The sequence below is a fragment of the Bos taurus genome, chromosome 2, assembly GCF_002263795.3.
Source record: "Bos taurus isolate L1 Dominette 01449 registration number 42190680 breed Hereford chromosome 2, ARS-UCD2.0, whole genome shotgun sequence".
Lineage (NCBI taxonomy): Eukaryota > Metazoa > Chordata > Mammalia > Artiodactyla > Bovidae > Bos > Bos taurus.
The window spans coordinates 133,878,768-133,890,909 of NC_037329.1; positions in this window are offsets into that span (position 1 = coordinate 133,878,768).

Sequence of the window (12,142 nt, forward strand, 5' to 3'; positions counted from 1 at the left end):
TATTTTTGGCTCTGCCTGGTCCTTCTCGCTGCACAGACTTTTCTCTAGTGGTGGAGCACGGCCTTCTCACTCTGGTGGATTGTCTCGTTTCAGGGCACTGACTCTAGGGAACGCAGCCACCAGCAGCCGGGGCTCCCGGGCCCTAGAGCGCAGGCGCAGTGCTGGTGACGCATGGGCTTAGCGGCTCCACGGCATGCGGGATCTTCCCAGCTCAGGGATCGAACCCACATCGCCTGCATTGGCAGGTGGATTCTTCACCACGGAGCCACCAGGGAAGCCCAGGAGTCACTTTTTTTCCGTATGGATTTCCAGTGGGGCCAGTGCTGTCTGTTGTTGGGGAGGTGATGTGGGGCAGGGTGTTTGCAGAAACAGTGGGATTAGGGGAGCTGGGTGAGCGGGGTGGGGGGCGCCTTTCCCCCAGTTAGAGAGCAGTTGTCCTGGGGCCTCTGTCCCACGATGTCTCTCTCCTAGACCCCGGGCCCTAGGGGTTCGCCTCACCCTACTCCTTGTCAGAAGCCCATGCCAGAGGCTGTTCCCGACTGTTAACAGCAGCTGCCCCTGCCCCTCCCACGCTGGAGCCTGACTGCCCAAAGCTCTGGAAAATGCAGCAGTGAATGTCCACTGCGAACACCCCTTTTGGACAACACATGGCTCTCATTCTCTCATTTCTTCATTGGTTCATCCCCCCATCCCCCATCCGTCTCTTTTTTCACTTTCATCTCCCTGACTTCACTTCCTTCCTCCCTCTTTTCCTTCTATTTTCCTTCATTCCACGGACACCTTTATGTAAGACCCCAATCCCCCAGCCCCGATTTCCTTCTTTAGTCTCTTCTTAGTGTTTGGAGCCGCCGTATATCATGTGTATCTTCCATACATACTGTGCTGCTTAGTCACTAAGCCAAGTCCAGCTCTCTGCGATCCCATGGACTGTAGCCTGCCAGGCTCCTCTGTCCATGGGACTTCCCAGGCAAGAATACTGATCCTTCTCTAGGGGATCTTCCCAACCCAGGGATCAATCCCACATCTCCTGCACTGCAGGCAGATTCTTTACCACTGAGCCACCAGGGGAACCCATCCATCCACATATAGTTTTTACTTATTCTTTATTGAGACTTTATTTATGTACAGTAGAATGTGCAGATCTTACACGCATGGTTTGAAAAGTTTGGGCATATGTATGCAACCATGTTATCGCCTCCCTAGTCAAGATATACAACATTTTCATCACTCCAGAAAGCTGCCTCACGCCCCTTCCAGCCAACCCTCCCACCAGAGGCGACCATTGTTCTGATTCTTATCACCATAGATTAGTTTTGCCTGTTCTTCAGCTTCACATAGATGGAATCCTACAGCAGCACGATGTTTTTTCACTTATTTATCTTGTTCATTGTCTGTCCCCCCGACTAAACCTGTAGGAGTGATTTTTTGTTTGTCTTGCTCATTGTTGAGTCCCTTGCTTCTAGAACAGTACCTGGCACACACTTGGTAACATATTTGTTGAATAAAGGAGGAAATGTGTAAATAACGTTATGCGGTTGCCCGGTCCCTGACCCATTTGCTCATTTTTTCTCTAACAGGAGTCAGGATGAAGTCAAGTGAGGGAGCCCCAGAGTCAGACTCCACCCTGGCTCCACCACCCATCTGCTCTCTGAACTGGAGAAGTTGCCTCATTTTCTTCATGTGTGAAACGGGGAATGTAAATGGTTCTACCTCAAAGGGTAGGGATCTTACTCTTAGGGTAGGATCGTAGGAGCTGATGCATATGTAAAATGATTTAGTAAGCTTTCATTAAATGTTAATGATTGTAGCTAATTGATTAATCAACTATTTGTTAACATACCCTTAGAGGTCATCCAGGTTATTCACTCATTTACTTGTGAAACAAATATTTATTAACGACTTGCCTGGTGACACACACTGGTGTGATAACAATGAATAAGTCTAAGTCCCTCCTTCATGGGGTCTGGCATCTTGCTGAGAGAGTGTATTAGTTGGGGTATAGGCTAAGCTACTAGAAAAAAATAAACCCAGCAATACAGTTGCTTAAATACCTTAGTTTTTTTTTTTTAATTTTTTTTACCTTGAGTAATACTCCAGACGGAGAAGGCAATGGCACCCCACTCCAGTACTCCTGCCTGGAAAATCCCATGGATGGAGGAGCCTGGTGGGCTGTGGTCCATGGAGTCGCTGAGGGTCGGACACGACTGAGCGACTTCACTTTCACTTTTTACCTTCATGCATTGGAGAAGGAAATGGCAACCCACCCCAGTGTTCTTGCCTGGAGAATCCCAGGGACGGGGGAGCCTGGGGGGCTGCCGTCTATGGGGTCACACAGAGTCGGACACGACTGAAGCGACTTAGCAGCAGCAGCGGCAGCAGCAATACTCCAGAAATAAGTGGTTCAGCCCTGCTGGGGCAGCTCTGCTGCCCTTAGCATGCGACTTTTACCTCTGGGTCCACAATGCTTGCTGCAGCTTCTGCCACCTCATCTGCAACCAAACAGGAAACGGGAAAGGGCAAGAGTAGTGTCTGTGCTTTCCTTTTAAAGCATCACCCAGAGGGTTCAATGTCATTTTTATTCACATCCCATTGACCAGAATTAACTTGTGTGACAAGACCTCACCACAAGGAGGTCTGGGAAACAGAATCTCTAGCTGAAATTTCTAAGAACTTGGGAACTAGTGGTTTGGGGTGCCAACTCTGTATCCCCCAGGTAAAGCAGGCTCCTCGTGGGGTAGTTTGCGGTGTTTCAAAGCAAGAACTGCCAGATTTAACAAATAAAAATAGAGAGCATCCAGTCAATTTGAATTACAGGTAAACAATATTTGGGACATACTCATACTAAAAGTAATTCATTGTTTATTTGAAATACTATCAGTTCAGTTCAGTTCATTTCAGTTGCTCAGTCGTGTCCGACTCTTTGCCATCCCATGAATCGCAGCACCCCAGGCCTCCCTGTCCATCACCAACTCCCGAAGTTCACTCAGACTCACGTCCATCGAGTCAGTGATGCCATCCAGCCATCTCATTCTCTGGCGTCCCCTTCTCCTCCTGCCCCCAATCCCTCCCAGCATCACAGTCTTTTCCAATGAGTCAACGCTTCGCATGAGGTGGCCAAAGTACTGGAGTGTCAGCTTTAGCATCATTCCTTCCAAAGAATACCCGGGACTGATCTCCTTCAGAATGGACTGGTTGGATCTCCTTGCAGTCCAAGGGACTCTCAGGAGTCTTTTCCAACAGCACAGTTCAAAAGCATCAATTCTTCGGCGCTCAGCTTTCTTCACAGTCCAACTCTCACATCCATACATGACCACTGGAAAAACCATAGCCTTGACTAGACGGACCTTTGTTGGCAAAGTAATGTCTCTGCTTTTCAATATGCTATCTAGGTTGGTCGTAACTTTACTTCCAAGGAGTAAGCGTCTTTTAATTTCATGGCTGCAGTCACCATCTGCAGTGATTTTGGGGCCCCAAAAATAAAGTCTGACACTGTTTCCACTGTTTCCCATCTATTTCCCATGAAGTGGTGGGACCGGATGCCATGATCTTAGTTTTCTGAATGTTGAGCTTTAAGCCAACTTTTTCACTCTCCTCTTTCACTTTCATCAAGAGGCTTTTTAGTTCCTCTTCACTCTCTGCCATAAGGGTGGTGTCATCTGCACATCTGAGGTTATTGATATTTCTCCTGGCAATCTTGATTCCAGCTTGTGCTTCTTCCAGCCTAGCGTTTCTCATGATGTACTCATTTGATCTGTAATTCCTGTTCAAAACTCTACGTTGGGTAGGGCCCACACCAGTCTTCTCTGGGTCTCTCATTCCATTCTAGCTCTGCCTCCGAAGCCCATGGGACAGTTAAGTCGCCCAGGCGTGCTAAACACTGCAGAGGATGCAGAAAACCCAGGCGATGGGGCACCAGCTCCTTGAGGCATAGCCGTCAGGACAGGCAGCTGCCTCTTTCCATGAATGTGCATTAAACAGAAGCCCGTGGTTTGTCACGTGGGACAGCTGGTCCAGGCAGTCTAGAGGTGCCCGTCCCAGATGTCTCATCATGGTGAGCTGAGGTCTGCCTGAGAAAACTTCTTAGCCTTGAACTTGGGGTTTTCATGTGGTGCTGGAGCAAGGTCCAATTCCTTAGAGGCACCCTGGTGGTTTAGCCCCTAAGTCCTGTCTGACTCTTTGCGACCCCATGAACTGTAGCCCCCCAGGCTCCTCTGTCCATGGGATTTCCCAGAAGCACCCTAGCCCCGGTTCAAATCCCCAGTATGCTCCTTCCTAGCTGTGTGACCTTGGGCAAACACTATACCTCTCCAAGCCTGGGTGTTCCTGCCTGTAAGATGGAGCTCAACAGAGAGCCCACTTCCGAGGGTGCTGGTGAAGGGCGAGTGCGACGGTGGCCACACAGTGCTCCCAGCACACACTCCTCCTGCAAACTAAGGTCTGGACTCACATTTCCTGTCTGCTGCTCCTAGCTGTTTGCTGAGCCTTTGAGGGAACAAAGGACTGGGATGGTTATGCAGGAGGCTTCAACAGGCTCACAGCAGGATGGGGGTGAGAGCAGATATGTCAATGGGGCAAGGATCATCCCCCGGCCCCCGGCCCCCGAGGGCTCTGGCAGCCCCGGGCTGGGCTTGGTGCCGACCCGGCTGGGGACAGATCAGGGCCAGCAGGACCCCGGAGGCTGGTGCGCTGCTCTCCTGGTCCCCCGAGCCCCTGCCCCTTGGTGCCCACTCTCCCAGTCCAGGGCGCGCCTGGTCCCCGCGCCTCGCTGCGTCCCAGCCCACCACGGCCACGGCCACGCTGTGGAATTTCCAATTTTCAGCTAATGTGCGGGTCATGACAGAGGCTGAGAGGCCCTGGTCAGACATAATGGCAGAAGAATTGTAAATGTCGCCCCAGTGAATGGCAATGAGGGAGGGCGGGGAGGGGACGTTTTCCATCGGCGGCGCGCAGGGCCCGGGAATATATCTTCGCTCCGAGTGTGTCGCATTAGATTTCCAGAGGTGCTGGGGCTCCAGGTACATGTCATTAGTAACAGTTTGGGCGATAATGAACCCTTTTATTTCTTTTCCTCACAGCTCATGAATACATAACGAGGCCCCGCTCAGGCGCATCTGGCCGGCCTGCGCCTCTGCCGCCTAATCTCATCGGCTCCAATATCCAGGCAGCCCAGCTGGGGCCTGCCTTAAAGGAGCCGCCTGCCCGTTCCTGCCTGGGGATGCCCAGTCAGGCGGCCGAGGGGCTGAGCCCTGGTTGAGAGTCCAGCGCCCCTGCAGCCCGGGACCTGGAAGAGGGTGGTAGAGTCGGGTGAGGACAGGGCACCCGGAAGCTGACTCAGTGGTGAGCATCACGTGGTATATCCAGCAGGTGCTCAACAACGCTGCTTCCTGCACAGTGACTGCCTGGCTGGGGGCGAGCTATCTGAAGGCTTTCTATGGGCTCCCTTGTGCATAGCGAGCCGTTTTACCAGGTGGCCTGGTGAGGTTATGGCCCCATTTTACAGCTGGAGAAACCGAGGTCTCTCAGCGTGCGGGTTTCATCTTGGGCTCAGCAAGGCAGGCCAAGGCAGAGCCCAGCTGGCCGTCATTTAGGCGGGTTCCTGGGCAAGGACGTTTTATCAAGTGATTCTTGGCTTTGTAAAATGTTGCCTACCAAGAATTCAGTTTCTATGCTCATTGTGAACCTGTGTAGTTTCATCACTTTACTGAGCAAATGTTTAGGGGAAGTACAAGGGGTTAGTTTTCAAGATGCTTTTCCCAGACGCCTGCAATCAGTCTTCTTTTCCAGGAAGCTCCCTCCTCGCTCTGCCCGCTCTGGCCCACCCTGTTCTCCTCATTGCGCCTGTCAGGTCGACACATGCTTTCTTTCACCCCACGTCGTGTTCGTTCACAGCTCCCCCGGGATGTGAGCTCTGTAAGAGCAGGGACTCTGGGCTCCACTGGATCTTCAGTACCAAGGACAGTGCCTGGTGCACAGTAGGGCATCAGCCCACAGGCACAGAACAGTGAACCAGGTTCCGCCCCAGCCATGGCCACTCAAGGCGGGCCCCAGGAAGAAAGACCTCCAGGGTGGCAGGCCTCCAGTCAGGGTGTGGCCTCAAGTCTGGGGCTCTCTGGGAATCTCAGGTGTGGTCAGGCCTGGGTGGCCTCCTGGATGCTGTGTAGGATGGAGCGGGGGTGTGGAGGGAAAGTGCAGACGCTGAGATGACAGTGCCTTAGCGATGGCCCGGGTCTCAGCTCCCTAATGGTTCCTCCTTGGGCAAGAGGCAACTGCGCCCCACCCCACAGCCACAGAACCCTAATATCATGCTGGGACCCAGGCCAGAGCATCCATCTATTGAAGGCTTGCCATCTGCCAAGCAATATTGCAAATATACTGAAAACACTAAAGCACACTTAACAGGGAACTCTCTTGGAGAGTCAGGTAGGTATTATCATGTACCCCATTTCCTCATGGAAGGAATCAGAGGCGCAGAGAGCTTAGGCAACCTGCCCAGGAACACACAGCAGTGGATGGCAGAGGTAGGATTTGAACGCACCATCTGGCTTCTGTATGAAGCTTCTTAACTGTAAGACTCTTCTGCCATTCTGATAGGACTTCATAAAAAGGCAGACAGCATCATGAGGGCCCTCTCTGCAGAGCCAGCCAACCCATCTTTCTGGACCCATGAACACTGAGACGCTCCCTGTGACTCCACTCCTAAACCTGAGCTGAGTTGGTGTGAAGTCTTGGATGGACCGGGGGCTGGGAGGCAGTGTGAGCTGTGTGGGCCCTGCAGTCAGGCAGACCTGGGCTGGAATCTTGGATCTGCTACCTAGAGCTGTGTGATCTTGAGCAAGCCACTTTACTTCTCTGTGCCTGGCTGCCTCGCTGTGAAATGGGGATGATCCCTCATAGGGATCTGGGGAGGACCAATGTGCCAACATGCAACACTTTCAGGACGGTGACCGTGATGCTCAGTGAAGATGAGGTTTTTCTAGAAGAAGCGTGAGGAGGGGTGGGACGACCCTCTGGTTCCGGCTCCACCGTGGTCTCGTCACAGTGGTCATCCATCACGACCTCTTCCCTCACCACTTCCACTGCCCTCACCTCCTCCACCTTCGCGGTGACCGCCCTCATCAGGCCCTGACCAGAGGAGCATCCGTTAATTACCTGCTGTGTGCCGAGTCCTGGGGATGACTCCTTTGTGTATTACCTCATGCAAGGCTTGCAAAGACCCTGAGAGGAAGACATCACCATTCCTATTTGATAGACAAGGAAACTGGGGCTCAGAGAGGTTAAGCAGTCTGCCCAAGGTCACACAGCAGGTACAAGGAAGAGCCTGGATGCAAAACCGGGGTCTCGCTCCAAAGCCCATGATCTCAACCATAGTCTAGCACGGCCTCCCTTCCACCTCCCCGTCTCTGCCTCCTGCCCCTGAACGTCTCCTGGGCTAAGAAGCCTTCCCAGATGAAAGAACAGAGTGGGAATTAATACCTCACTCCCTTGCTATCACCTGAACCACTTGCCCGCGGTCCGAGGTGTGTCTTGCACAGACTCTGAGTGTTAGCTTTCAGGGCCGTGACTGAGAGCTGAGCATCTGGAGGGCAGGCATAGCCCATGGAGGCTGAGGAAGGCCAGGAGGCGTATGTCAGAGCCTTGGAGTCCAGCCCTGACCCTCAAGGTGCCAGAGCCCTTTACCTGAACCTCACCGCTGGCTTTGCCATCTCCACCACGCACTTGCGGGGAGGCAGTGTGATCGATGGGGTCACCCTGAGAGAATGGAAAAATCCTCACCCCAGGCCCTGGCTCGGCCAATTACTAGCTTACGTGGACCTTCTGGCCAATGGCCCCTTTGTGACTCAGTTTCCTCACTTATAAAATGGGCATAATAATACCACTTCCTGTGCAGGTACCACGTGTGCTCAGAACTGCGGTCTGCACTGGGCAGACCCCAGGAAACATCAAGCTAAAATGATAAGAAGCATTAGTTTATTTCCTTCTCTTCAGGTATCTCCGCCCTGAGGCCCATGCAGTCAGGGCCCTGCCTATATCGTACTTGCTTGCCTGCCTTGCCGTATTCACTCTTTAACCTGTTTCACAGGAGTTGCCTGGATAAGTCTTCTGAGATCACATCTCTTAATCTCTCAATGCCATCCCCAGAAACCTTCAGTGACTCCCTATTGTCTCCAAGATGGAGACCTAACCCGTTACCCTGGTTCTCACACCCTTCACAAGCAGTCCTCGGCCTCCTGGTCCTAGCGGACCCTAACATGGCCCCAGGCAAGCCCTCCACTCCCCACAGGCACCACCTACCCTACACGTGGCCCGTCCTGCCTCGGTGGCGTGGCTCTTGCTGAATCCCCTGCCTGCAATGCCTTCTCCCCCTTCCAGCTTGAGGTTCACCTCCTCCAGGAAGTGGTCCCTTAACCTGACCTCCCTGAGCCTCTGCTTTCCCATGGGTCCAATGTGCCCGCTTTGGGGGTTTCCATAACAACTGGATGTTCTCCAAGCACGAAAGGACTTTGAAAACCGTCATTATGGGGCGTCCTCTCCTGACCCCCTCTCTGGTCGCCCAGCACACAGCAGCGCACGCCGAGGAACCGCCTTGAACAGCAGTGAAGCCCCTAGGATGCTGTCTGGTAAAGACCCCCGCCTGCACCCTGCACAACCTCTCCCGGCCTCGTTGTTGACTTTGGCACGTGGCCCTCACCTGGGCTGCCGTGACTGGCCTGGAATTTCAAGCTGAATTTGATTTGACCTGTTCTGCGGGGCTGGCCCCTAAACCAAACCATATTCCTGCGGAGGCCCCTGTGCCCCGTGCTCCCTGGGGAGCTGGGGATGGAGCCTGGCTGGGCCACCGCCTGGGGTCACCTTCACCAAGCCCTGCCCAGCGCTCCCTCCTGAACTAATTCCATAATCCTACCTCCTGCCTGGCCCCGGCGGCTCAGGAAGGCTTCTCTGCCCGGCTCTGATCCCACTTTCCTGCTCAGCCTGGGCCTGCAGCCCCTCAGCCCCTCAGCAGCCCACTCGAGGGCCCCGCTGGGGTTCTGAAACTCATTTAGGCCCTGCGCTCTGCTGCCTTAGCACCCCCGCCCCCAGACCCCCAGCCAGGCCTTGTAACAGGATCCAGATGTGCCCTCCCCTGTCCCCAGGGTCCCTGTGATAATCCGTGACAGTCGGGGGGCCAGCAGGGGCCGGCGCAGCTGCTGGGAGAGAGGACGGATGTGGGGTATGCGGCCCAGGGTCCGTGGCGGGATGAACACACACCCCAGCCCAGGCAGCCCTGGTCCAAGCAGCTCTGCCCTCCCCCAGAAAGCATCCTCATCTCTCCAGGGGAGGATCGAAGTGCCGGGTGACCTTGGGTGAGTTGTGGGCCTCTCTGAGCCTCACCTGCCTCATCGCCTGCTCAACCAGCTCTGATCTCACCGAATTGCTCTGCACAGGGGAAGGGCTGTTTTGGCTTGGGAGACTAACATATAGTAGGTACTCAGGAAACAGTCTCGGGGAAGTCACGGCATCACTTGGAACTTACTTCCTCACCTATAAAATGGAAGTAACAGTGTCTGCCTTTCAGGGATTCAGGGAGAACAAGCTCAGAACAGGGGTCCAGCCAGCGGAAGTGCTTGCCTCTTGCCTCCCAGGCTCCCTGGCCACGCCCACGAGGCAGAGGGAGGGGCCGGCCATCCCCTGCAGTCCGTGTTAGTGGTCCTTCATCCGATAGGAATTCAGGTCAGGAGGACCTGGCTTCCAGTCCGAGGTCTACCTCCAGGCGAGTCCCTTCCCCCGAGGGCCTCCGCTTCCTATCTGAAACATACAACCTCTTCCAAGCATCTTGGAAACACAGCTGATGCTCCACGGACGTGTGTTGAATGACCCTCAGGATGCCTCCATCCTTTTCCCTCTTTCTCCTTTCTGCGCCCACCGCCCCCTTGGGTCTGACCCACTCTCCCCAGACTCTCATGGGCACCCCCACTCAGCAGAGGAGGGGCTGAGGGCTGGCTGACAGGTCAGGAGGACAGCCCTGGAGGGACCTCCTGGCCTTCCCAGACTCCCTGTGGGAGACGCTGGGGGACAGGGTGGGAGACTGAACTTTGGGTCCCTCAGCCTCTCTGTGCCACAAATTGCTCCTTGGAAATAGAGTAATTACTATGACCCGAGGCCTCCCAGGGGTCTGGCACCACACCAGGGCCTTTACGAGTCTGCTCGCCTCTTATCTGGATCAGGGACGCTCAGAGAGGTTGGCAGTAGCTGGGAACGGGTTAGAAATGCACATTGCCCAGCTCTGCCCTTGACCCGCTGAATCTCCAGGTCTTCAGGTGGGGCCCAGCTGTCCGCGTTTTGACAGGCCCTCCTGGTGATGCTTGCTGGGAACTCGAGCAGAACCGCAGACCCACATACTCCTCCTCCTCTGCCTGGCTCCAGGCCCTTCTTGTTCACAGTTCCTCAGAGGCGTCCTTTAACAAGCCCCTTCCTCTAGGGAACTGCAGAGGATGAGATGGTTGGATGGCATCCCCGACACAATGGACACTAATTTGAGCAGACTCTGGGAGATGGTGAAGGACTGAGAAGCCTGGTGTGCTGCAGTCCATGGGGTGGCAAAGAGTCGGACACAACTGAGCGACTGAACAACAACAACCCTCTCCTCAGGACCTCTGCTCCCCAGGGTCTCCAGGGTGTGCTCTGCTCTGGTCTGGAACCAGCAGCTTTTGGCCACACAAGGTCCCTGCAGAGAGATGCCCTGTCCAGATGCATCCCTCAGTGCATCCCCATCTGCACCATGCGTGCTCTGCTCTTTAAGTGGGCTCTGCCTCCAGCCCGCCTCTGTTATACATGGACAAATGCCTGGCAGCCATCAACACACCAACCCTGGCCCATCATGTGTGAGCTGGTGAAATGAAGTGATTTAAAGCACCCGCAGTCTAAGTTTCTTAACCTCTCTGGGTCTCATTTTCTCATATTTAAGACAGAGATAGCAATACCCGTTTCTAGGATGATTGCAAGAATTAAAGATGTTAGTATGAGCAAAGCTTAGAACAGTACCTGCCATGTAGCGTGTGCCATATATGTGCTAGAAATTACGGCTGTGTCCTGTCCATGCCCGCGTATCCTGTCCACGGCCACTGTGTCCTGTCCCCGCCCCCTGGGTCTTGTCCACGCCCCCCTGTGTCCTGTCCACGCCCCCTGTGTCCTGTCCCCGCCCCCAAGTCTTCCCTGCTTTTCCTTCCTTCCAAGTACCAGGCCCAGCGGCCAGACTGGGCTACTATGACTCCCTGAACCTGTTGTTCTTTTCTGTATCTCCATTCCTGTGCACAGGCTATGATCTCTGGAGTGTTTTTTGCTCTTTACCAGGAATTGCCCCTGCTTGCCCACTCTTCCCACTCCTGTGAGTGATGGTTCTCCACTCATAGCCTGGTTGTCTTAGCTGCCCTCCTTACCCATCTCCCCGCCAACACATGCTCTGATTCTTCCCTCCAAGTGCTCAGTTCCTGAGCTCTTAAATGCACTTGATTTCTTGCTTCTCTCCTAAGATGTAAGTTCCTTAAAAGCAGAGTCTGGGTCTTATTTATCTCCATATTGTGGCTGGCTTTTGCTGCTGCTGCTGCTAAGTCACTTCAGTCGTGTCCGACTCTGTGCGACCCCGTAGACGGCAGCCCACCAGGCTTCCCCGTCCCTGGGATTCTCCAGGCAAGAACACTGGAGTGGGCTGCCATTTCCTTCTCCAATGCAGGAAAGTGAAAAGTGAAAGTGAAGTCGCTCAGTCGTGTCAGACTTTTATCGACCCCATGGACTGCAGCCTACCAGCCTCCTCCATCCATGGGATTTTCCAGGCAAGAGTACTGGAGTGGGGTGCCATTGCCTTCTCCGCTTTAAGCGGGTGTTTAATAAATGCTTGTGGAGTAAAGATTAGGAGTGAATTTTAAAAGATGCATTAGACTTACAGGGACTAAGAAATGAAGATCTTCCAAATATAGGTAGTGAGACAGGCAGGAAAATACGGACGATGGCCCATGTAATCACCCTCCCCAAACTGCATCTCTGTGTATACATGTTGAATGCCGGACTTCCCTGGTGGTCCAGGCTTAGGAATCTGCCCAACAATGCAGGGGACATGGGCTCAGTCCCTGGTCCAGGAAGATTCCACATGCTGCCACAGAGCCTGCCA